Source organism: Nycticebus coucang, chromosome 19, assembly GCF_027406575.1.
Source record: "Nycticebus coucang isolate mNycCou1 chromosome 19, mNycCou1.pri, whole genome shotgun sequence".
NCBI classification, from domain to species: domain Eukaryota; kingdom Metazoa; phylum Chordata; class Mammalia; order Primates; family Lorisidae; genus Nycticebus; species Nycticebus coucang.
Genome location: NC_069798.1, coordinates 10,900,554 through 10,924,534, shown reverse-complemented (window position 1 = coordinate 10,924,534; position 23,981 = coordinate 10,900,554). Strand labels below are relative to the sequence as shown.

Here is a 23,981-nt window from a genome sequence, read left to right as displayed (position 1 = left end):
CGCAACTATCGTTATTTTCCCCCTTTGGCGCATGTGATAAATTTTTCATTAATGCTTCCTTCCTATAATGTAAATATTCTTGCTCAGTAATCATTACAGAAAAGAGAGGATTTGGGGAGGAGAAAACAATTCTTTTGTTCCAATGACCAAATTCTTAATACCACCTCAGGTCAACAGAAGGATAGCATGTGTTAAAGAATTATATAATTGAAAGAAATGGAGAAAGGGCATTAAAAGAAAAGGTTCCATAGTAAATGAACTACCAGGTTTCATAGAAGGAAATAGCTGGGTCCTTGTGGCAAGAAAACGGAGTGTAACCTATTGTTAAAATATGGTGACAAGTGCTTCCAATATGTTCAAAAATATGGCCATCCAGTAAACATATGTTTCAGAGTGCCTGAAGACAGTCAACAGAAGGATAGAATCATCTGAAAGGCTACACATTTATATGTCAACAATAATAGCTGTATTTTAAATGCTATGTGTCATATAGGATTTAAGAAATGAAACATAGTGAATACCATTTCTCTGTTTATAAATTTTGCTAAAACACTATTGGAATGGCTTTAGGATTTTTTTTTTAAGAAAAGGGTGACTTTTTTGGACTTTGATCCCATTTAACTATAATGCAATGATCTGTATATTTTAGTACTGTTATGAAAAATGAACAAAGGTAAGCTTACAAATGCAAATGCCAAAGCCAATGATATACAATAGGAACAGCTTGGCTCAGTAACTAAGCAACAGATTAGATGTATGTTTCATGTCTCATTCTGATGTCCCCCCCACCACCCCCGGCTCATAGCTCTGTTTCTCATCAGTAAGCCATTTAACATGTTAACTTATCCAGGTGAAAGGTGAAAATCATATCAATAAGCCAACATTGCAAATAACTTCCCATTGTATTAATTTATAATTTTTTAGATTCCATATTTGAGTGAGTCCTGTGTTAGAGTATCACAAAACCTAAAGATAAATGATGAAACCACACGCAAGACATTTAAGATATTTTGATAAGTAATATCTTTCTACTGCATTGCCCAAACCATCCTTGAAACAACGCCACCCAGGTAAAAGCCAAGATGCACGGATGAAGATATTTTCTTCTGTGTGGGCTCTGACTCTGTGGTTCAAGCAATCTTTCTGTCTAAAAGAAAATGTTATTTTCTCAGATGAGAAAAAAATCTTCAAACTTTCTACTTTTCCTATAATAGTCAGAATAAAATGGTGATGCTAACAAAATAATTATAGCAGAAAATGTAATAATGTCATTAAAATGTTCTTAACACAGATGAATGCATGCTGTACAGTGAGTCCTAGTCTATCGATTTCTCCATTTGAAAAAAGAGAGGAAGACCTGGGTTAAAAAACTCACCATGAGCATATGGTGAGAAGTAACTAAGGGTGTAGCCATTCAGATATAAGCAGAATGCCCCAAAACATTCACTCTTCTACTCCACTGCCCAAATCTTCATATCCCTGCAAAACTTAAAATGCAACAATATGATATTAATCAAGCTTTCTGGATACAACAGTGGTATTTCACACCTTTTGCAAATGTCACCATTTGCTGCCAAAACATTGGAGTCATTGGACCCCTTGGTGGATCTAGGCTTTATTTTATGAGTGTCATCAATTTTAATTCAACAGTATAAACTGACTTAATATGACCTCATACAAACTAATATTGGTTGGGTGTATAATATGTTGTTATGTAAGGTCAACAACAGTTATATTTTAACTCCAGTCTGTGCAGTAAAAGATTACAGATGCAAAGTAACTTTACTCTTTTTTTTTTTTTTTGCAATTTTTGGCCAGGGCTGGGTTTGAACCCACCACCTCTGGTATATGGGGCCGGCGTCCTATTCCTTTGAGCCATAGGTGCCACCCTAAAGTAACTTTACTTTAAAAGGAACAACGCAGTAATGTTAGAGAGAATGGGCTTATTTTCCTTGTCAAATCTTAAATTTTATTGTTTCATTCATTGCCATAATTATATCTGTATTGAGACAAATCTCCAAGCTTAAAGCAGATGTCAGGATAAATGAGATGTAGCCATTTCAATGAAGGTCTCAGGGAAAAAATAAAGACATTTAAACAAAAAAGTACAATAGATTAAATGCTAAGATCAAATAATTTTTAAGTGTAATGGAAACAGAGAGGGAGTAAGTAACTGGACTTCAGGAAATGGGGTAAAGCTTCATTGAGAAGAAGGCACTTTAGCTCTTCTTAGAGAACCAGAAAAGTTAGGACCAAGAACATAAAGTTAGTAAAGCAAAGAAAATTCTGGACAAGAGGAGGAGTGTACGAGAAGAGTCTGATGCTGAGTTTTGGTGCTGTTTTTATTTAACTTTTTTCATTTTTTTATTTTTTATTTCATATTAAGATGAGGGTACCAATGTTTAGATTACATTGTTTTCATTTCTAAGGTAAAGTTCAAGTTGTAGGTTAGCCCTTCACCCAGTGGTTTGCTGAACACCCTCACATTGTGCGTGTTAGGTGAGACCCCGCCAATGGTCCTCCCTTCTTCCCCTCCCCTCGCCTCCTCTCTCCTTCTTCTTCATAGACTATATCTGTGTTTTCCTTTTGTGTGGGCATGTAATTTTTATATATTGGTTTTATATTAGTACTGAGTACATTGGATACTCATCTTTTCATTCTTGTGATACTTTACTAAGAAGAATGTGTTTCAACTCCAGCCTGATAAACACAAAAGATGTAAAGTTTCCACTTTCCTTAGGGCTGAAAAATATGAAACACTTCACAAATTTGTGTGTCATCCTTGCACAGGGGCTGTGTTAATCTTCTCTTTATTGTTCTAATTTTAGTGTGTGTGTGTGCTGCTGAAGCAAGCACTTCTTTAATTTTTATTTTTTCATGGGGAAAAAATCAGAGAAAACAAATGAACCAAAAAGTATGCAAATTTCAAAAACTGCGATATAAGTTCAGAAAAGGAAACCTTGAGGAAAGACTAGAGGCCACATCTAAGCCTGCCAAGGGGTGCTTTGTCCCAGGAAACCAGCCATGTACAGAAATACGGCTGAAGAGATGGGTAAGATAATTCATAATTAACACATGAATCCCAACAGAAGGAGTTGATCTGGAAACTTTACCCTGATGTGTCAATGTTTCAAGCTGAGTGGTTCTGTAACTGCTTGGTAAATAGCAAAGTCTCCAAAAATACAAAAGGATATTCACAGAATAAGAATCAAAACAGTCAAACAGTAGAAAAGACTGTAAGGAACATTGAATTTGCCAAACATATGCATTCTAAAAGTACATAATTCCAATCTTATTCCTTCAGATGGAACCTAAATTCCTTTGGTTCATTGTTGGTCACCAAGGAGCAGGCTGGACAGTGGATTGTAAGCTCCAAGCTTGCAGGAGATGGGCCTCCCCATGAGTGTCCCGGAAAAGGCCCCAAGCAACCACTGCAGCTGCTATTTACTAAGAACAAGCTCCCCTCACCCAGGCTGACCCCCATACTGGAATTCCACAGCCTATTAATTTCCAACTGCCAAGGTCTGTTCATTAACATCTAGTGATTGCTTGCATGTTTCATAAAACTGTCACTTTGTCTCTGCAAGCCCTCTGTCCCAGTTCCTACACATCTTGCTCCATAAGTTGTTACAAAGATCACCACATATGTTGTTACATAAGCTGCTAGGTATCCTATTACGTAGGTTGCTACATATACTGTTATATAGGTCGCTACAGTTCATACTTTGAACCTTAGAGTGTTTTTACATTTTTATCAAAACCAGAGGACTTCAATAACTAAGACTTTAATTGGAGAGAATTGGTAGCCTTAATTCTTAGCTATAGTTTGGAGCTGCTTCTCCTTGCCTGCCTGACCTCCTAAATCTCAAGTCAACTTCGCACAAGCTGGGGGCCAACCTCAGTGCTGAGCTTCCAGCATGACTCACGACAGGCTGGTGGAGTCCAATAAACATTGATTGACAGCAACAGAGACAGAGTAACTCTTCTTAAATATGCTGTCACTCTACCCACAGGAACTGACTGAGAGTCTGTGCTACTCAGGACAGTTTCCATGGCAGCAGAAATTAAAGGCCAGTGAACTTGAAGCTACACAGAAGTTGTAGGACGACATCACTTAGAACCTTGCCTCATTCATGACTTTTTCTATTGTTTCAGCCCAAGGAATGGATTATGGCTCAGTGAGTAGGGCACCGGCCCCATATGCCAAGGGTGGCGAGTTCAAACCCAGCCCCGGCCAAACTGCAACAACAACAAAAAAAAATAGCTGGGCGTTGTGGCGGGCGCCTGTAGTCCCAGCTGCTCAGGAGGCTGAGGCAAGAGAATCATGTAAGCCCAAGAGTTAGAGGTTGCTGTGAGCCGTGTGATGCCACGGCACTCTACCTGAGGGCGGTACAGTGAGACTCTGTCTCTACAAAAAAAAAAAAAAAAAAGAAAATTGTCAACATGTCTGCACTGTGAATACTAAGACTGTACGTGAGCTATGCCATGTATTTCACGGAATATAGTGTTAGAAGCCAAAGCATAGGTTGTCTGAGTGGGGAAGAGAGAGGCACAGAGTCCTTTCTCATATTTTAGCTTCATTCATAGAGGGGACACTTTTATGGACCTGTCGAGGCATCATGTCCGGCCTTTTTGTTGCTATACATTTTCACACCTCCTCAGGTCTATGGTAGCTGATGTTATTAAGCAGATTTTGATAGAATCATTAAGCTGCATTACTAGTGGCTGAGATACTATCATCTAAAAGGCATCTATAATGCTTTACTAAGAAGAATGTGTTCCAGGAGAAGCAAGAATCCAATGTACTCAATTCTACTATGAAGACAGTAGATGAGCTAATGGGGAGGGGAGAGGAATGAGGGAGTTGGGAGGGGGGTGGGGATCATGGTGTATGGCACACTTCTTGTGCACAGGACACAATTATAAGAGGGGCTTTATCTAGCAAATGCAATCAGTGTAACCTAATTCTTTGTACCCTCAATTTTTGAATTGTTTGAATCCCAAACAATTAAAAAAACTTGAATGGACAATAAAAGCCAGCAAGACAAAAATAAATAAAAATAAAAAGGGATCAGTAAGAGTGTAGAGCTGAGTTTCTTCCTAAACTTTCTGTCTCTGTCATCTCTGATGTGTTTCGTCTTGGTTGTGTTTCCAGGACGTTGAATCACCCGCAATATATTAGTCACAGATCTTCAGAGAAATAGAACCAGTAAGATGTATATAGAATATACAAAGAAAAGGAAAAAACTGTATTAAAATTGTAATACTCAATATATAGCAATAACGAAAGATGAACACAAGTCACAGTAAGCATATCTTATAATTGCAGAAGTCAAACATGACTTGAATATTACAAATTTAATACAGTTTTTCCCTCTCATAAAATGTGTACACAGGCCAGGAATGGTGACTGACACCTGTAATCCTAGTATTCTGGGAGGCCCAGGCAGAAGGATCACTTGAGCTCGAGAGTTGAAGACCAGCCTGAGCAAAGTGAGATCACCATCTCTACTGAAAATAGAAAATGTAGCTGGGCATTGTGGTGGGCACCTATAGTCCCAGCTACTTGGTAGGCTGAAGCACAAAGATCTCTTGAACCCAGGAGTTTGAGGTTGCTGTGAGCTCTGACAGCATGGCAGTGTAGCCTGGACAACAAAGTGAGACTCTGTCTCAAAAAAAAACTGTATACATTTTTGGTACCTCTGTAAGTATGTGTATACATATATTTCATGTTACTTATTAAAGTAATATTATCATTACGTTATTTATTTATTTATTCATTTATAAAAAGTAAAGTATGCAGGGCAGTGCCTGTGGCTCAAAGGAGTGGGACGCTGCCCCCATATACTAGAGGCAATGGGTTCAAACCTGGCCCTGGCCAAAAAAACTGCAAAAAAAAAAAAAAAAAAAGTAAAGTATGCAGCCATTGTCAATAGAACAGTCTCTATCTTTCAGACTTTGTGGCTGCATACTTTCTGGACATCCCGTGTGTGTGTGTTTATACATTTATATACATACACAAACACACACACTTAAATTGCACATGAACTTTCTGTCCACCCTGTATATATGAATAAGTTTATTCAGAAGAATGAAGAATGGGCTCAGATAATTTTGGAGGCTAAGATTCCCATGCTCTGCAATCTCCGAGTCGGAAGGGCTGAGATCCTGAGCAGTCCACTGGGTAAGTCTCAGTCTGAGGACAAAAGAACACTAATGTTCCAGCTGACACCCCAGCAAGAAAAGGGGTTAAATTCTTCCTTCCTTCATCTTTTGTTCTGTTCAGGTCCCCAAGAGATCTACTCATGCCCACCCAATTAGAGGAAGGCCCTCTGCTTTACTGAGTCCACTGATTCCAGTATTAATCCTATTGGATATACTTTTACAGACACACCCAGAAAAAAAGTTTAACCAAATACCTGGGCAAACCCGTGATCCCCGCAAGTTAATACAAAATCAACCCTCACACTGAGCCTTCACACAGGACCACAGTTTCCCAAACTATTTGTGGTGAAGGAGCCCTGCCCCATCTACCATGTACTAAACTTGTGTAAAAAAAACACACACACAATAAAAATGAATCACTGAAAATCTGACACAACAGAAGGAAGACATACAAAATATGAAGCCCAATTTTTTATTATTATTCAATTTTTTATTATTAAATTCAATTATTCTGTAGGTTACAATAATGTTTCTAACATTCTCCATTTCTATACTTATCTTGTCACAGATGAAAACAAAAATGTGTAGACAGGCACTGGTCTAGGGACCACACCTCAAGTAGCCTGGCTTTTACAAGTCAACCTTATTTTCTGATTACTGTGATTATTTCAGGGGTGTTCTTACTGCCTAAGCTGGTCTCATATGCCTGAATGTTGGGATTTTATTTGGGCATGCTGGGATAATTAAGGATAAAGGAATGTGATTTCTCTTTTAAAAGAGAAAAGGTGTTCTTTGACTACCTTTTCAAAGATTCATTAATTCTTAACAGAAAACTGGAGATGGAGGACATTTGGGGATGCTTTGGTAAGGAGCAAGACGTGTTTCACTCACGGTATCCGATTTGTTCCAGACATCCTTGGCAAGTACACATGTGAGAGGTAGAATACCTCTCCTGTCCATCTGTGTAACTCTTGAACAATGTAGGACTGGACGAAGAAACCATGTTATGAATCAAAGGCAGAGGCCCCACCTTATGAATGTATCTCCTAGTTTCCAAAAGTATTTATTAAATGAAAACATGACTGAAGAGAGGTATCAAAGAGAAGAGAAAGTGGCATCTCTTGACAGATCTTATTCTCAAAGCAGATGACCTGCTCCCTGCATTTTTTTAAACAATTATAAATGTTCATTCAAAAAATAAGAAAGATTGAAAAAATTTAAACAAAAAATCTTGGCAGATCTTATCCTCAAAACAGGTGACGTGCTCCCTGTGTTTTTTTTAACAACTATAAATGTTCATTCAAAAAATAAGAAAATTAAAAAAATTTAAACAAAAAATCTTGGCAGATCTTATCCTCAAGGCAGATGACCTGCTCCCTGCATTTTTAAAAAACAATTATAAATGTTCATCAAAAAATAAGAAAGATTAAAAAAAATTAAACAAAACTGATAAAACTTCAAGAAGAGAGAAATTCAAATTATAGTTGGAGAAATCTCTCTGAGTTATTGAATGAGCAATTAGATAGTTAAGTCATAAAGATATAAAAGACAAACATGATTATCAACTAACTTGAGTTAACAGACATTTATACAACACTCCACCTAACAATAAAAGACTATACAAGCATACCTCAGAGATGTGGACCATGCGGTCATGGAACAACATAATAAAGCAAATATCACAATGAAGTGAGTCACATTAAATTTTTGGTTTCCCAGTGTATATGAAAATTATGTTTACATTATACTGGAGTACATTAAATGTGTAACAATAGTATGTCTAAAAAAATAATGTACACATCTTAATTTAAAGCGTTTTATTGCTAAAAATGTTAATGATCATCTTAGCCTTCAGTGAATGATAACCTTTCTGTTGGTGGATGGTATTGCCTTGATGTTGATGCTGCTGACTGACTGGGTGGTGGTTACTGAAGGTTGGGGGGCTGTAGTTATACCTGAAAATAAGACAGAAGGAAGTTTGCTGCATCAGTTGAATCTTCCTTTCGTGAAAGATTTCTCTGTAGCACATGATGATGTTTGAGAGCATTTTACCCACAGTAGAACTTCTTTCAAAATTGGAATCAATCCTTGCAAGCCTTGCTGTTTCCTTGTCAACTAAAGAAATCTACCTACCTCAAGGCAGATGACCTTCTCCCTGCATAACTTAGATCTTGCCAGGTTTTAAGGCCCTCTCACTCCCTGAGAAGAGATCAGGTAAGGGTGTTGGGCCATGGGTGTCAAATAAAGGGCTACAAGGAGTAAGAAAGACATGAGAAGTCAGCAGACAGCTGTCACGATGACTAAAGAGTTTTGAAAATAAGATGTAGAAAAAGGGGCGGGAGAGAAAATTGGATTATTTACACTTGACAAAAAGAGTCTGAAGAAAGTGTGACAGGTAGTTGATATTTGAACATTTTCAGGGGTGATTACATAGAGCAGATGTGTTTTAAGTGTTTTGGGCTCCAAAGCATTCTCATGAAAAGATCATGTTTTGGCCCACAAGGCAGGTGAGAGTGCTAATGCTAAGGATTCCACCCTAATGCTTTGACATTCCTGGGTCCTGCACTGCCACAAAGGCCAGAGAGAGTCAATAATTTAGGCCACCAAGACATATGGCTGGCTTTGGGTGTCACATAGGTATTATAAAATTGATGTAGAGGGCTGGGACCTTCTTTATTTTATGTAGGGTTAGAAAAAGTATGGAGAATACAATGAATAAAGAATTGAAATCAAAGGAGGAAATGATTCATTCCTGGATTTGAAAATACTGAGTGGATTTGTCAAAGGATGGGTGTGTGCATGAAGCAAGTCCCAAAAGTCTTTGTACAGTTTAACCTTCACCAACTCCACAAAAGAACTATAAATTTACCTGCAAGATAACGCAAAGTTTTAATTAGATGTGTTTATACTTATTTTCATTTTTGTGGATGTTGAAATGTTAAGTTTAATTACTTAAGTCAGCTCCTCTGATTGAAAACAGCAAAAGCTGACTTTAATACAAAAAATTAACTATTCAACATTCATAAAACTAAGTGTAAAAGGATTTTAGGCTTTGTATCTGGGTTTCTGTACAGCAAAAGAATTCTGTAGATATCATGGATATGTGTGATCCTGAGAGCCTAAATGTCTGGGAACAAGCAGAAATTCCAGGTAGTGTGTTTCCAACATTCAAGATACAAGTCAAGGGCTCTGCACAGTATCAGGCAGTTGGGTAATATCTGGATTTTGGATGAAACAATCAGAAAATTTGACAGAGGCAAATACATAATGTGAAGATAAGGTGGAGTTGGAAAATAGGATGGCAGGGAGGGCAGAGGGACCCTCAGAGGCCAGAAAGGGGCAGAGAGAATTGCTGAATTGTTGAGTGGGGAAGGGGCTGTGCCACACCCTTCTCCTGTTGTCCCTCCTTGACCCTCAGAAACCCTTTGTGACTCTCTTGTGCTCTGTGATGCAGCCCTAGGACTAAAGCCAAGCCCAGCACCCTCGGCATTCAGATGCATCAGGCAGCCCTGCTGTTCTAACAATGGCGAGTATTTGTTTTCTGAGCAGCCATACTGAGCATCAGCTCAGCTGTACTGGACGTGGACCCCTGATTCACCTTTCTGAGTGGTTTGGGGTTACACTTTCTGTGACTGTGGTACCTGGTGGTGAAATCAATTTTTTCAATGGCCTGTGAAATTTAAGAAGTCTGAAAGGTAAGGAATACACAAGAGAGATTCATTGTTGTTTCCAATCCCCATTTCAACATTTCTAAATGACTTTGGTTAGCTTAGAGATTGATGGAGCACCATTCATCTAGAGCAGTGGTTCTCAACCTTCCTAATGCCGCGACCCTTCAATACAGGTTCTAATGTTGTGGTGACCACCAACCATAAAATGAAGTAGCAACGGAAATAATTTTATGGTTGGGGATCACCAAAATATGGGGAACTGTATTAAAGGGTTGCAGATTAGGAAGGTTGAGAACCACTGATCTAGGGGAAGAGGTTGGGCAGAGATAGGAGGTTAGGAGAGTAGCAATGAAAATAATTTTATGGTTGGGGGTCATCACAATATGACGAACTGTATTAAAGGGTCATGGCATTAGGAAGGTTGAGAGCCACTAATCTAGGGGAAGAGGTTGGGCAGGGATAGGAGGTCAGGAGGACTACGGTTTCTATCTCAGGCTCACAGGCAACCTATCAGGGTGTCGTTGCAGGAAAAAAACCCACAAACACAGGGATTTCATGGTCCTGGCTTGGCATATTTAGAAGGTGTGGGTTCTCTGAAGGAGAACAGTCTCTCCTGACATCTGACACCACATTCCCTTGTCAGGGCCACTCAGCCAGTCCTTCTGTGTTGGCTTGATCAGAAGAGTGATGTCAAGAGCCTCTGGGCTTTGTCCCAGGGTACAGGGTCCTATGAGGGTGCAGATGTGACTCCTGGCTTCTGATTCTGTGTCCTCCTTGAGCAGAGCACAGGACTTCTGTGGACACCAAGTGGGTGTTTTACAGCTAAATTCTCTGAGTTTTGCAAAGAAGAAAAAATTGGAAATATCTTATCACCTCTAAAAATGGATGAAAGGAACAAATTTCTATTAATTAAAATGGATATTGGATAAATGGATAATTCACATTATTCATGGATATTTGAGTATCCTAGAGAAGAAAGTGAAAGAAGTGGGTCCCAGCCGCTTATTCTTTTCTTGTTCTCAGTGTCAGGGCAGAGCCAAGAGAAGAAAAGGTGGACCAATGAAAAGTAAGGTGCTTGCTATGTGACACAAGCTCTCCAAAGGTCAGCTTTCCTGTCCCTTTAATGAGGTTCCAGATCCATGATCTCTGAGGATGTCAGTTGCTAGGTACAGTCTCCCTGAGAAAACAGAGCCTTCAGAGGAGGCCCTCGCAAGAAGGTACTGCTACGTGGGACACTCCTCAGAGTCCCTATTCTGACCATCTCAGAGCATGAGAGACCGGAGAGGGGGACCTGGGCCATGGGTGTTGCTCAGTAGGTGGCCACGTAAGATGTAGTGGAAGGATTACCCATTGGTTTGGAGTTAAGACTTCTGTCTCCTGACTTTTTATAAGCACTTTGACTTCCTAGGTGCTCAGATTCTTCTCAGAGGTGACCTCTGATATCTGTGCTTCATGTGGTGGTTTGCAGCATTATGTGGGATATCCTACAGGAAGGTACTTTATTTTTTTTTTTCTTTGCAGTTTTTGGCCGGGGCCTGGTTTGAACCCACCACCTCCAGTATGCGGGACCGGCACTCTACTCATTTGAGCCACAGGCACTGCCCATGAAGGCACTTTATTAATGAGCCCGCATACACATGTAAATCTTGTTAACATTATTGTTGCCCATTTGGTCCTATGTCCTGACTTTTGTGACCCGCAGAATTTAGTGTCTCCCATGAATGAATTCCTCTATGATCCTTCTGCTTCTATCCTCCTTACTTCACACCTGATCTCCTCGTCTTCCATGTTCATTTATTTCCCAGAGGGAATCAGAGGAGGAAAGGAGGCTGATTTGTATTCTGATTAAGGTGATTAATCTTTCTCTTTCCTTCCTACTCCCTTTTTAAAACATGCTGTATGTATTTCAAGGATTCTGTGCACCTGAGTCATGGGAGGGCGTGGCTACGGGTACAGGTATGTGATTGAAGGCCTTGGTGCGAGGCCACAGGGTGGACTGCGAAGTCATGGGTAGGGGGCAGTGTGAGGGCCCCGGGCTGGCAGGCCCTCCTTTCCTTGTTCTAATCCTGTCTGCAACTTTGTGCCTCCTGTCCTCCACATCGCCCAGGGTGAGGATCATGACACCATGAGCTTTGTGAGCTGTTGATATCCAGACACCATCCGTGACATGTGCAATGACACAACTGCTGAGTCTGTGACAGTGTGGTTCCAGAGGTCGCTGGAAGGTGCGGCTCCATCTGCATCACTTGAGCCTCTTCCATTTTGGACAAAGAATCATCCTGCAGATTGTCCTCAGCCCTTTCAGAATGGTCTTTGGAGGATTCACACCAGTGCCTTGGTCTGAGCCTTCCCCACCTCCTGCCTCATTCCCACCTGACCTGATGGCTCCCTTGCCTGCCTTTCATCCTCTTCACTGATTAACTCTCTGCCTCCAGAGCTGTTCCCCATGGATTTCAAAGTCCAAGTGCCCCATCCCCACCCTAGCTGACTGCCTTTCCCCTCTCCCACCACATCACACTCAGGTAGCAGATCCTATTCTCTAGCTAGAGACCACTTTACCTGTAAAGACCACTTTCTATATCACCACAACCTTTCTCAAGATGTCGACCCCGGACAAATTTATCCCACTGATCCCCAGGCTCAACATCACGCACTGCCAACCCCATCTACCTAACCACCACCACGTGGCACTTTAACTGTGACTCAGTCTAAATCAACTTCCATCTTACCAAAGCCTGCTGAAGTCCTCTCCAGACAGTGCTGAAAAATCACCCACTTATGTCCCCCAAATCAGAGGCAGTGACCCTTCATGCCTTGCTATTTCTGAATTCTTCTCCAAGCAGCTTCAGGCCAAGGGCATCTGACCCTCCAACTCATCACAAAGTGACTTCAAGCAAGAGCCCCTTGCCCCCTCCCATCTGAAGCCTCTTTAGTGCAAGACCCTGCACCTACCTTGTTCAACCTGCTAACCTCCCTTTTTTTCAACTCTTGCACATTCTGGCACTCTTGAAGAGACAAAAAGAAGAGGAATTTGCTGATGTGCAAGGAAAAGGAAAAGAAAATGGAACCTTTTCTAAAATAACTTAAGTCAGACTACCAACTACCATATTTTGCAGTGTATAATATAAATTTTCTTGCCCACATTTTTGAGGAAAAATAAGGATGCGCATCATACCTGGATTGTACTGCTCATAAGCGGGGGTGACCAGGGTGGGGGGGTCCGAGGGGGCCTCCGGAGCTGCCACTCCCTCCTGCCGGGACCCACTGGTGCGCAGGGTTCCAGCTGGGAGGATGCTGGATTGGATGGGAACAGGCCAGAGTGGGCTCCGTGGAGCAATACAATTAGGGGAGGGGGCCGTGGGGCTGGCAAAGCAGGCATTGCCATGTGGGGAAAGGGCTAAGGTCTGAGGCACGGCCATGTGAAAGGGACTGGGAGCCCCACCCAGGCCCTGGGATTTACGTGCTGCCCATGCAGCTTCAGAAGCTCCTGCCCCGCCAGCCATATGTGTGGCCATATCTGGTGCAGCCTCTGATGTGCTGGGGAGGAAGAGGCTCCTGGGGGAGACGGAAGTGGCAGCTTCACAGAGCATGTGGCTGCAGGAGGGCAGTGCCATCTGCACATTTACCAGGGAAACATCAGCCCTCCCCAGCTGTGTCTCTCACTACTGAGAGTTGGTCATTTTCTCAAGAGGTGTTTTTCTGAAAGTTTGGGCTAACAACATGTTTGCACATTATGCATTGGAGCTTATTGTGCATGGCAAAATATGGTAAAGTCTTCAGCAAAAATGTTGGCGTCAATTGCTCATAGGCACAACTCAAAGTTTCCTTTCCTTTTTGGACCAGCAAAGACAAACCAGAGGAGCTACATGTGGACCAGCAGCTCCTATATTGTGACCTTTGATGTAACTCAGGTCCAGTTCCAGGCCCAACTTCAATGCCCAGTCCTATCACCTGAGTTTCTTACCTAGCAAGACCTTTCTGCTTGCTCAATAACTATCTTAATGCAGGATACCGCGGGATTATTAACAAAAAGAAGAAAAAAGAAAAATGGTCTCTTACGAGTCATGTCGGCACAAGAGAGGCTGACACCATCACTATGTGGTTTGCTGGAGTCCCCACTATCTTCAGAAGGAGATGGGGTGTGTCCCCATCACATCCTGGCACTGTACAACAGTGAAGTTGGGTGTGATTGACAGTCTGTGCTACTCAGGACAGTTTCCACGGCAGCAGAAACTAAAGGCCAGTAAATTTGAAGCTACGCAGAAGTTGTGGGACAACATCACTTAGAACCTTGCCTCATTCATGACTTTTTCTATTGTTTCAGCACAAGGAATGGATTAAAATTTTTCAATATATCTGCACTGTGAATCCTAAGACTGTATGTGAGCTATGCCATGTATTTCATGGAATATAGTGTTAGAAGCTATAGTATAGGCTGTCTGAGTGGGGAAGAGAGAGGTAGAGTCCAGGCTCATATTTTAGCTTCATTCACAGAGGGGACACTTTTGTGGACGTGTTGAGGCATCATGTTTAGTCCTTTTGTTGCTACACATATTCACACCTCCTGAGGTCTATTGTATGTAGCTGATGTTATTAAGCAGATTTTGATAGAATCATTAAGCTACATTACTGGTAGCTGAGATACTATCATCTAAAAGGCACCTGTAATGTTTTACTATGAAGAATATGTTCCAGGAGAAGCAAGAATCCAATGTCCTCAATTCTAAAATGAAGGCAGTAGATGAGCTAATGGACAGGGAATGAGGGAGCTGGGAGAGGGGATCAGGGAGGGGGATGGGGGGTCATGGTGTATGGCACACTTCTTGGGGGCAGGACACAATTATAAAGTGGATTTATCTAACAAATGCAATCAGTGTAACCTACTTCTCGACGTACCCTCAATGAATCCCAAACAATTAAAAAAATATTGAATGGACAACAAAAGCAGCCAGAAAAAAAAAATTGAACTTAAAAAGGCACCAGTAATATTGTAGTGCTGAGTTTCTTCCTAAACTTACTGTCTCTGTCATCTCAGATCTGTTTTGTGTTGTTTGTGCATCCAGGATGCTAACTCACCCACAATGTATTAGTTAGGGATCCTCAGAGAAATAGAGCCAGTAAGATGTATATAAAACATACAGAGATGGGCGGCACCTGTGGCTCAAAGAGGTAGGGTGCCGGCCCCATATGCTGGAGGTGGCGGGTTCAAATCCAGCCCCGGCCAAAAAACTGCAAAAACAAATGGAGAAAAGGAAAAAACTGTACTAAATTTGTAATATTCAATAGACACCAATAACAAAAAATGAGCACAAGTCACATTGAGGACGTCTTGTACTTGGAGAAGACAAACATGAGACTTGAATATTACAAATTTAATACAGTTTTCTTCTTGCTTAAAACATATATATGGGCTGGGAAGGGTGACTCACACCTGTAATCCTAGGGAGGACCTAGGTCATGGTGTACGGCACACTTCTTGGGGGCAGGACACAATTATAAAGGGGATTTATCTAACAAATGCAATCAGTGTAACTACTTCTGGGAGGCCCAGGCAGAAGGATCACTTGAGCTCAGGAATTCAAGACCAGCCTGAGCAAAGTGAGACCCACCTCCCTATCTCTACTAAAAATAGAAAGTTTACCTGAGCAGTTGGCAAGCACCTGTAGTCCCAGCTACTTGTAGGCTGAAGCAGGAGGATCTCTTGAACCCAGGACTTTGAGGTTGCTGTGAGCTCTGACAGCATGGCACTGCAGCATGTACAATGGAGTGAGACTGTCTCCAAAAAAAAAAAGTGTATACATTTTTTGGCACCCTCTTTATGGGTGTGTATACATACATTGCATGTGTTACTAAAGTAATACCATTATAAAAAATAAAGTATCCAGCCATTGTTAATATAATAAATGTCTCTATTTTTCAGACTTCATGGCTGGATTCTTTCTGGACATCCCGTGTGTGTGTGTGTGTGTGTGTGTGTGTACGTTTGTGTGTGTGTATGTGTGTATATATATGTATATAATATGTATGTTTATATATTTGTGTTTGTGTATATATATATGTAAACAAATTAAATAGCACATGCACTTTATGTCCCCCCTGTATATATGAAGAGGTTTACTAGGAAGAATGAAGAATGGGCTCAGATAATTATGGAGGCTAAGCAGTCCCCTGCTCTGCCCTTTCTGAAGGGCGGAGAACCAGGGCAGTCCACTGTGTAACTCTCAGTGTAAAAACAGAGAATACTAATGTTTCAGCTGACACACCCAGCAAGAAAAGGGGGTGAATTCTTCCTTCCTTTCTCCATCTTTTGTTCTTTTCAGGTCCCCAAGAGATATACTCATGCCCACCTGCATAGGGTAAGGTTATCTGCTTTACCGAGTCCATTGATTCCAGTATTAATTCCATCAGAAACACTTTTACAGACACGCCCAGAAAATTGTTTGGCCAAATACCTGGCACACCCATGATCCCTTCAAGTTAACACAAAATCAACCCTCACGCCAAGTCTTCACAGAGGACCACAGTTTCTCAAACTATACGTGGTGAAGGAGCCCTACCCCATCTACCATGTACTAAACTTGTGTAACGCACAATAAAAATGAATCACTGAAAATCTGACACCCAGAAAGAATACATACAAAATATGAATCTTAATTTTTTTTTTCTTTTTTAGAGACAGAGTTTCACTTTATTGCCCCCGGTAGAGTGCCGTGGCATGATACAGTTCACGGCAACCTCCCACTCCTGGGCTTAAGTGATTCCCTTGTCTCAGCCTCCTGAGTAGCTGGGACCACAGATGCCCGCCACAACACTCAGCTATTTTTTTGTTGCAGTTTGGCCGGGCCAGGTTTGAACCCGCCACCCTGGGTATATGGGGCTGGCGCCCTACCCACTGAGCCAAAGGCACCGCCCTGAAGCTTAATTTTTTATTATTAAATTTAATTATTCTGTCATAGTACAAAATTGATTATAACATTTTCTGTTTCTATACATATCTTGTCACAGATGAAAACAAAAATGTGTAGACAGGCACTGGTCTAGGGACCAACCTCGAGTAGCCTGGTTTTTATAGGTCAACCTTATTTTCTGATTACTGAGATTATTTCAGGGGTGTTCTTTTCACCTAAGCTGGTCCCATATACTTGAATGTTGGGATTTTTTTTTTTTTTTTGTAGAGACAGAGTCTCACTGTACCACCCTCGGGTAGAGTGCCGTGGCGTCACACGGCTCACAGCAACCTCTAACTCTTGGGCTTACGCGATTCTCTTGCCTCAGCCTCCCGAGCAGCTGGGACTACAGGCGCCCGCCACACGCCCGGCTATTTTTTTGTTGTTGCAGTTTGGCCGGGGCCGGGTTTGAACCCGCCACCCTCGGCATATGGGGCCGGCGCCCTACTCACTGAGCCACAGGCGCTGCCCCTGAATTTTGGGATTTTATTGGGCATGCTGGGACACTTATAGGCTGGTAAAGATTTATGGCCAAGGAATGCCATTTCTCTTTTAAAAGAGAAAAGCTGTTCTTTGACCACCTTTTCAAGGATTCATTAATTCTGAAAACTGGAGATGGAGGACATCTGGGGATGCTTTGGTAAGGAGCAAGACGTGCTTCCCTCACAGTGTCTGATTTGTTCCAGACATCCTTGGCAAGTGCACGCGTGAGGGGCAGGACACCTCTCCTGTGCACTTGTGCAACTCTTGAACAATGTAGGCCTGATGCAGAAACAGTATTATGAGGCAAAGGCAGAGGCCTCATGTTGTGAATGTGTCTCCTAGTTTCAAGAAGTAAATATTTATTAAATGAAGACATGCCTGAGGAGATGTATCAAAGAGAAGAGAAAGTGGCACCTCTTGGCAGATCTTGTCCTCAAGGCAGGTGTCCTGCTCCCTGAATAATTTAGGGAGCAGGATTGAATAACTTCAATCCCACCACAATTGAAGGCCCTCTTACTCCCTGAGAAGAGATCAAGTAAGGGTGTTGGGCCATGGGGTGTCAAATAAAGGGCTATAAGGAGTAAGAAAGACACTAGAAGTTAGCAGACAGCTCAGAGGACCACTGTCACGATGACTAAAGAGTTTTTAAATAAAATGTAGGAAACAGCCTAAATGCCCACCAACCCAGGAATGGATTAACAAGCTGTGGTATATGTATACCATGGAATACTATTCAGCCATTAAAAAAAATGGAGACTTTACATCCTTTGTATTAACCTGGATGGAAGTGGAAGACATTATTCTTAGTAAAGCATCACAAGAATGGAGAAGCATGAATCCTATGTACTCAATCTTGATATGAGGACAATTAATGACAATTAAGGTCATGGGGGGGAAGCAGAAAGAGGGATGGAGGGAGGGGGGTGGGGCCTTAGTGTGTGTCACACTTTATGGGGGCAAGACATGATTGCAAGAGGGACTTTACCTAACAATTGTAATCAGTGTAACTGGCTTATTGTACCCTCAATGAATCCCCAACAATAAAAAAAAAAATAAATAAATAAATAAATAAATAAATAAAATGTAGGAAAAGGGGTGGGGGAGAAAACAGGGATTATTTATACCTGACAAAAAAAAGTCTGAAGAAAGTGTGACAGGTAGTTGATATTTGAACATGTGCAGAGGTGATTACATAGAGCAGATTTGTTTTAAGAGTTTTGGGCTCCAAAGCATTCTCATGAAAAGATCACGTTTTGGCCCACTCGACAATCAGGTGAGGGTGCTAAGGCTTCCACCTTAATGCTTTGACACTCAGGTCCTGCACTGCCACCAAGGCCAAGAGAGTCAATAGCTTAGGCCACCAAGATGTATGGCTAGCTTTGGGGTGTCACATAGGCATTATAGAATTGTTGTAGAGGGCTGGGACTATATTTATTTTATGTGGGGTTAGAAAAAGTACAGAGAATACAATGAATGAAGAATTGAAATCAAAGGAGTGTGTGAATGAAGCATGTTCCAAAAGTCTTAGTACGGTTTCAACTTCACCAACTTCACAAATGTAAGGACAATAAATTTACTCCCAAGATCATGCAAAGTTTTAATTAGATGTGTTTATGCTTATTTTCATTTTTGTGGATATTCAAATGTTAAGTTTAATTACTTGAGTCAGCCTCTCTCATTGAAAACAGCAAAGGCTGACTTTAATACAAAAAATTAACTGTTCAATATTCATAAAACTAAATAAGTATAAATGGATTTTAGGCTTTATATCTGGTTTATTGTACAGCAAAAGGATTCTGTACCATGGGTTTGTGTGATCTACAGTGTATAAATGTCTGGGAACAAGCAGAAATTCCAGGTATGCTTACAACATTCAAGATACAAGTCAAGGGCTCCACAAAGTATCAGAGGACTCAGGTAATATCTGGATTATGGATTAAATGATCAGAATTTTTTTTTTTTTATATTGTTAGTAGAGACGGGGTCTTACTCTGGCTCACTGCTGCTCATACTGGTCTTGAACCTCTGAGCTCAGACAATCCACCCGCCTTGGCCTCCCACAGCGCTGGGACTACAGGCGTGAGCCACCACACCTGGCCGATGATCAGAAAATTTGACAGAGGCAAATATATAATGTGAAGAAAAGGTAGAGTTGGAAAATAGGATGGCAGGGAGGGCAGAGGGACCCTGAAAGGCCAAAAAGGGGCAGAGAGACCTGCTGAATTGGTGGGTGGGGAAGGGGCGGTGCCACACCCTCCTCCTGTTGTCCCTCCCTGATCCTCAGAAACCCTTTGTGACTCTCTTGTGCTCTGTGATGCAGCCCTAGGACTATAGCCAAGCCTGGCACCCTAGGCACTCAGGTGCATCAGGCAGTCCTGCTATTCTGACAATGGAGAGTATTTGTTTTCTGAGCAGAAGGTCCATGCTCAACTGTATTAGGTGTGGACCCCTGATTCACCTTTCAAAGTGGGTTGGGGTTACTCTATCTGCAACTGTGGTACCTGGTGGTGAAACCAATTTTTCAAATGGCCTGAGAAATTTAAGAAGTCTGAAAGGTAAGGAACATGCAAGAGAGATTCTTTGTTGTTGTTTCCAATTCCCGTTTCAACTTTTCTAAATGACGTTGGTTAGCTTAGAGATTGATAGAGCACCATTCATCTGGGAGAGGAGATTGGGCAGGGAGGGGAGGTCAGGAGGACTACGGTTTCTACCTCCAGCTCACAGGCCACCTATCAGGTGTGTTTCCAAGAAAAAAAAACAAGAGGATTTTGTGGTCCTGGATTGGCATATATAGGAGGTGTGTGTTGTTTGAAAGAGAACAGTCTCTCCTGACACCTGACACCACATTCCCTTGTCAGGGCCACTCAACCAGTCCTTCTGTGTTGGGCTGATTGGAAGAGCAAGGTCAAGAGCCTCTGGGCTTTGTCCCAGGATACAGGGTCCTCTGAGGGTGCAGATGTGACTCCTGGCTTCTGATTCTGTGTCCTCCTTGAGCACAGGACTTCTGAGGACACCAAGTGGGTGTTTTACAGATAAATTCTCTGAGTTTTGCAAAGAAGAAAAAATTGGAAATATCTTATCACCTCTAAAAATGGATGAAAGGAACAAATTTCTATTAATTAAAATGGATATTGGATAAATGGATAATTCACATTATTCATGGATATTTGAGTATCCTAGAGAAGAAAGTGAAAGAAGTGGGTCCCAGCCGCTTATTCTTTTCTTGTTCTCAGTGTCAGGGTAGAGTCAAGAGGAGAAGAAAAGGTGGACCAATGAAAGGTAAGGTTCTTTCTATGTGACACAAGCTCTGCAAAGGTCAGCTTTCCTGTCCCCTTAATGAGGTTCCAGATCCATGATCTCTGAGGATGTCAGTTGCTAGGTCCAGTCTCCCTGAGAAAACAGAGCCCTCAGAGGAGGCCCTCGCAAGAAAGTACTGCTACCTGGGACACTCCTCAGAGTCCCTATTCTGACCATCTCAGAGCATGAAGGACTGGAGACGTGGACCTTGGAAATGGGTGTTGCTTAGTAGGTGGCCATGTGAGATGTAGAGGAAGGATTACCCATTGGTTTGGAGTTAAGACTTCTGTCTCCTGACTTTTTATAAGCACTTTGATTTCCTGGGTGCTCAGATTCTTCTCTGAGGTGACCAGTGATGTCTGTGCTTCACATGGGGGTTGGCAGCATCATGTGGGATATCGTACATGAATGTACTTTATTAATGAGCCCACATATACATGTGAATCTTTTTTTTTATTTTATTTTTTTTTATTGTTGGGGATTCATTGAGGGTACAATAAGCCAGGTTACTCTGATTGCAATTGTTAGGTAAAGTCCCTCTTGCAATCATGTCTTGCCCCCATAAAGTGTGACACACACCAAGGCCCCACCCCCCTCCCACATTATTGTTGATCATTTGGTTCTGTCTCCTGACTTTTGTGGGTCTCAGAATTTAATGTCTCCCATGAAGGAATTCCTGCACGATCCTTCTGCTTCTATCTTCCTTACTTAACACCTGATCTCCTCGTCTTCCAGCTTGGATAATTTCCCAGAGGGAATCAGAGGAGGAAAGGAAGCTGATTTCCATTCTGATTAAGGTGATTAATCTTTCCCTTTCCTTCCTGCTCCCTTTTTAAAATATGCTGTCTGTATTTCAAGGATTCCCGTGCACCTGAGTCTTGGGAGGGGGTAGCTACATGGACAGGTCTGTGATTGAAGGCCTTGGGGGCGAGGCCGCAGAGTGAACTGTGAAGTCATGGGGGGGCAGTGTGAGGGTCCTCCTGCTAGCAGGCCCTCCTTTCCTTGTTCTGGTCCTGTCTGCAGCTTTGTGCCTCCTGTCCTCCACATCGCCCAGGGTGAGGATCATGACACCATGATCTTTGTGAGCTGTTGATGCCCAGACCCCATCCCATCCGTGACATGTGCAGTGACACAACTGCTGAGTCTGACAGTGTTGTTCCCGCCATCCCTGGAAATGCGGCTCTGTCTGCCTCACTGTGAGCTCCTTCTTCTTCAGAGATGGAATCATCATGAACGTTGTCCTCTGCCCTTTCAGAAAGGCCTTTGGGGGAATTCAAACCAGTCCCTGGGCCTGAGCCTTCCCCACCTTCTGCCTCATTCCCACCTGACCTGATGGCTCCCTTCCCTGCCTTTCACCCTCTTCACTGATTAACTCTCCACCTCCAGAGCTGTTCATCTCATGGATTTCAAATTGCCAGTGGACCATCCCCACCCCAGCTGACTGCCTTTCCCCTCTACCGCCACATCACACTCAGGGAGAAGATCCTGTGTAACTAGAGACCACGTTACCTGTAAAGACTACCTTTTATTTAACCACAGCCTGGGCGGCGCCTGTGGCTCAGTGAGTAGGGCGCCGGCCCCATATACCGAGAGTGGTGGGTTCAAACCCAGCCCCGGCCAAACTGCAACCAAAAAATAGCTGGGTGTTGTGGCGGGCGCCTGTAGTCCCAGCTGCTCGGGAGGCTGAGGCAGGAGAATCACATAAGCCCAGGAGCTGGATGTTGCTGTGAGCCGTATGACGCCACGGCACTCTACCAGGGCAGTAAAGTGAGACTCTGTCTCTACAAAAAAAAAAAAAAAAAAAATTAATTTAACCACAGCCTTTCTCAAGATATCAACCCTTGGGCAAATTTATCCCACTCAACATCACACACTGCCAACCCCATCTACCTAACCACCACCACGTGGCCCTTTAACTGTGACTCAGTCTAAATCAACTTCCATCTTACCAAAGCCTGCTGAAGTCCCCTCCAGATAGTGCTGACAAATCGCCCACTTATGTCCCCCAAATCAGAGGCAGTGACCCTTCATGCCTTGCTATTTCTGAATTCTCCTCCAAGCAGCTTCAGGCCATGGCGTATGACACGCCAACTCATCACAAAGTGATTTCAAGCAAGAGCTCCTTGCCCCTCTCATCTGAAGCCTCTTTAGTGCAAGACCCTGCAGCCTACCTTGTTTGACCTGCTAACCTTCCTTTTTTTCAACTCTTGCACTTCCTGGCGCTCTTGAAGAGACAAGAAGAGGAATTTGCTGATGTGCAAGGAAAACAAAAGAAAATGGAACCTTTTCTAAAACAACTTAAGTCTGACTACCAACTACCATATTTTGCAGTGTATAATATATATTTTTTTGCTCACATTTTTGAGGAAAAAATAAGGATGCACATTATACATGGATAGTATGGCTCCTGAGCAGGATTGGGGGAGGGGGAAGTGAAAGGGCCTCCGGAGCTGCCACTGCCTCCTGCCTGGGCCCACTGGTGCACAGGGTTCCAGCTGGGAGGATGCTGGATTGGATGGGAGCAGTCCAGAGTGGGCTTCCTGGAGTAATACAATTAAGGGAGGGGGCCATGGTGGTGCTGGTATGGCAGGCATGGCCATGCACGGACAGGGCCTAGGTCTGAGGCACAGCTATGTGGAAGGGAGCCCAGCACAGGCCCCAGAGATTTACTTGGCTGCCCATGCATGGACTCAGCAGCTTTAGAGCTCCATGTGTGGTCCTGTCAGGTGCAACCCCTCATGTGGTAGGGAGGAAGATGCTTCTGGAGGAGACAGAAGGGGCAGCCTTTGCACAGCAGGTGGCTGCAGGAGGGCAATGCAATCTGCATGTTTATCAGGGGAACATCAGCCCTCCCCAGCTGTGTGTCTCACAACTGAGAGTTGGCCATTTTCTCAAGAGATGTTTTTCTGAAAGTTTGGGCCAAAAACATGGATGTGCATTACACATTAGAGCTCATTATGCATGGCAAAATATGGTAAATTCTTCAGCAAAGATGTTGGCATCAATTGCTGATAGACATGACTCAAAGTTTCCTCTCCTTTTTGAACCAGCAAAGACAAACCAGAAGAGCTGGGGCTGGATCAGCATCTCCTATATTCTGACCTTGCAGTAACTTGGGGCCAGTCCCGGGCCCAGCATCAATGCCCAATCCTATCACCTGAGTCTCTTACCCAGCAGTACCCTTCTGCTTGCTCAATAACTATCTTATGCGAGATACCTCAGGATTATTAACAAAAAGAAGAAAAAAGAAAAACTGTCTCTTATGAGTCATGTTGCCGCATGGGAGGCTGACACCATCACCACGTGGCTTCCTGGAGTCCCACTATCTTCGGAAGAATATGGGGTGTGTCCCCATCATATCCCGGCATTGTACAACAGTGGAGTTGGGAAACTGTGCCAGTTTCCATGGCAGCAGAAA

General features: G+C 42.6%; 1 non-coding gene across 1 annotated transcript; it reads right to left on the bottom strand.

Annotated features, from left to right (window-relative positions):
- Window positions 1-2,745: 2,745 nt before the first annotated feature.
- LOC128572163 (U6 spliceosomal RNA) lies at window positions 2,746-2,856 on the bottom strand. The gene has a single exon (XR_008376075.1). It is a non-coding gene; the product is annotated as a U6 spliceosomal RNA (small nuclear RNA).
- Window positions 2,857-23,981: the final 21,125 nt, after the last annotated feature.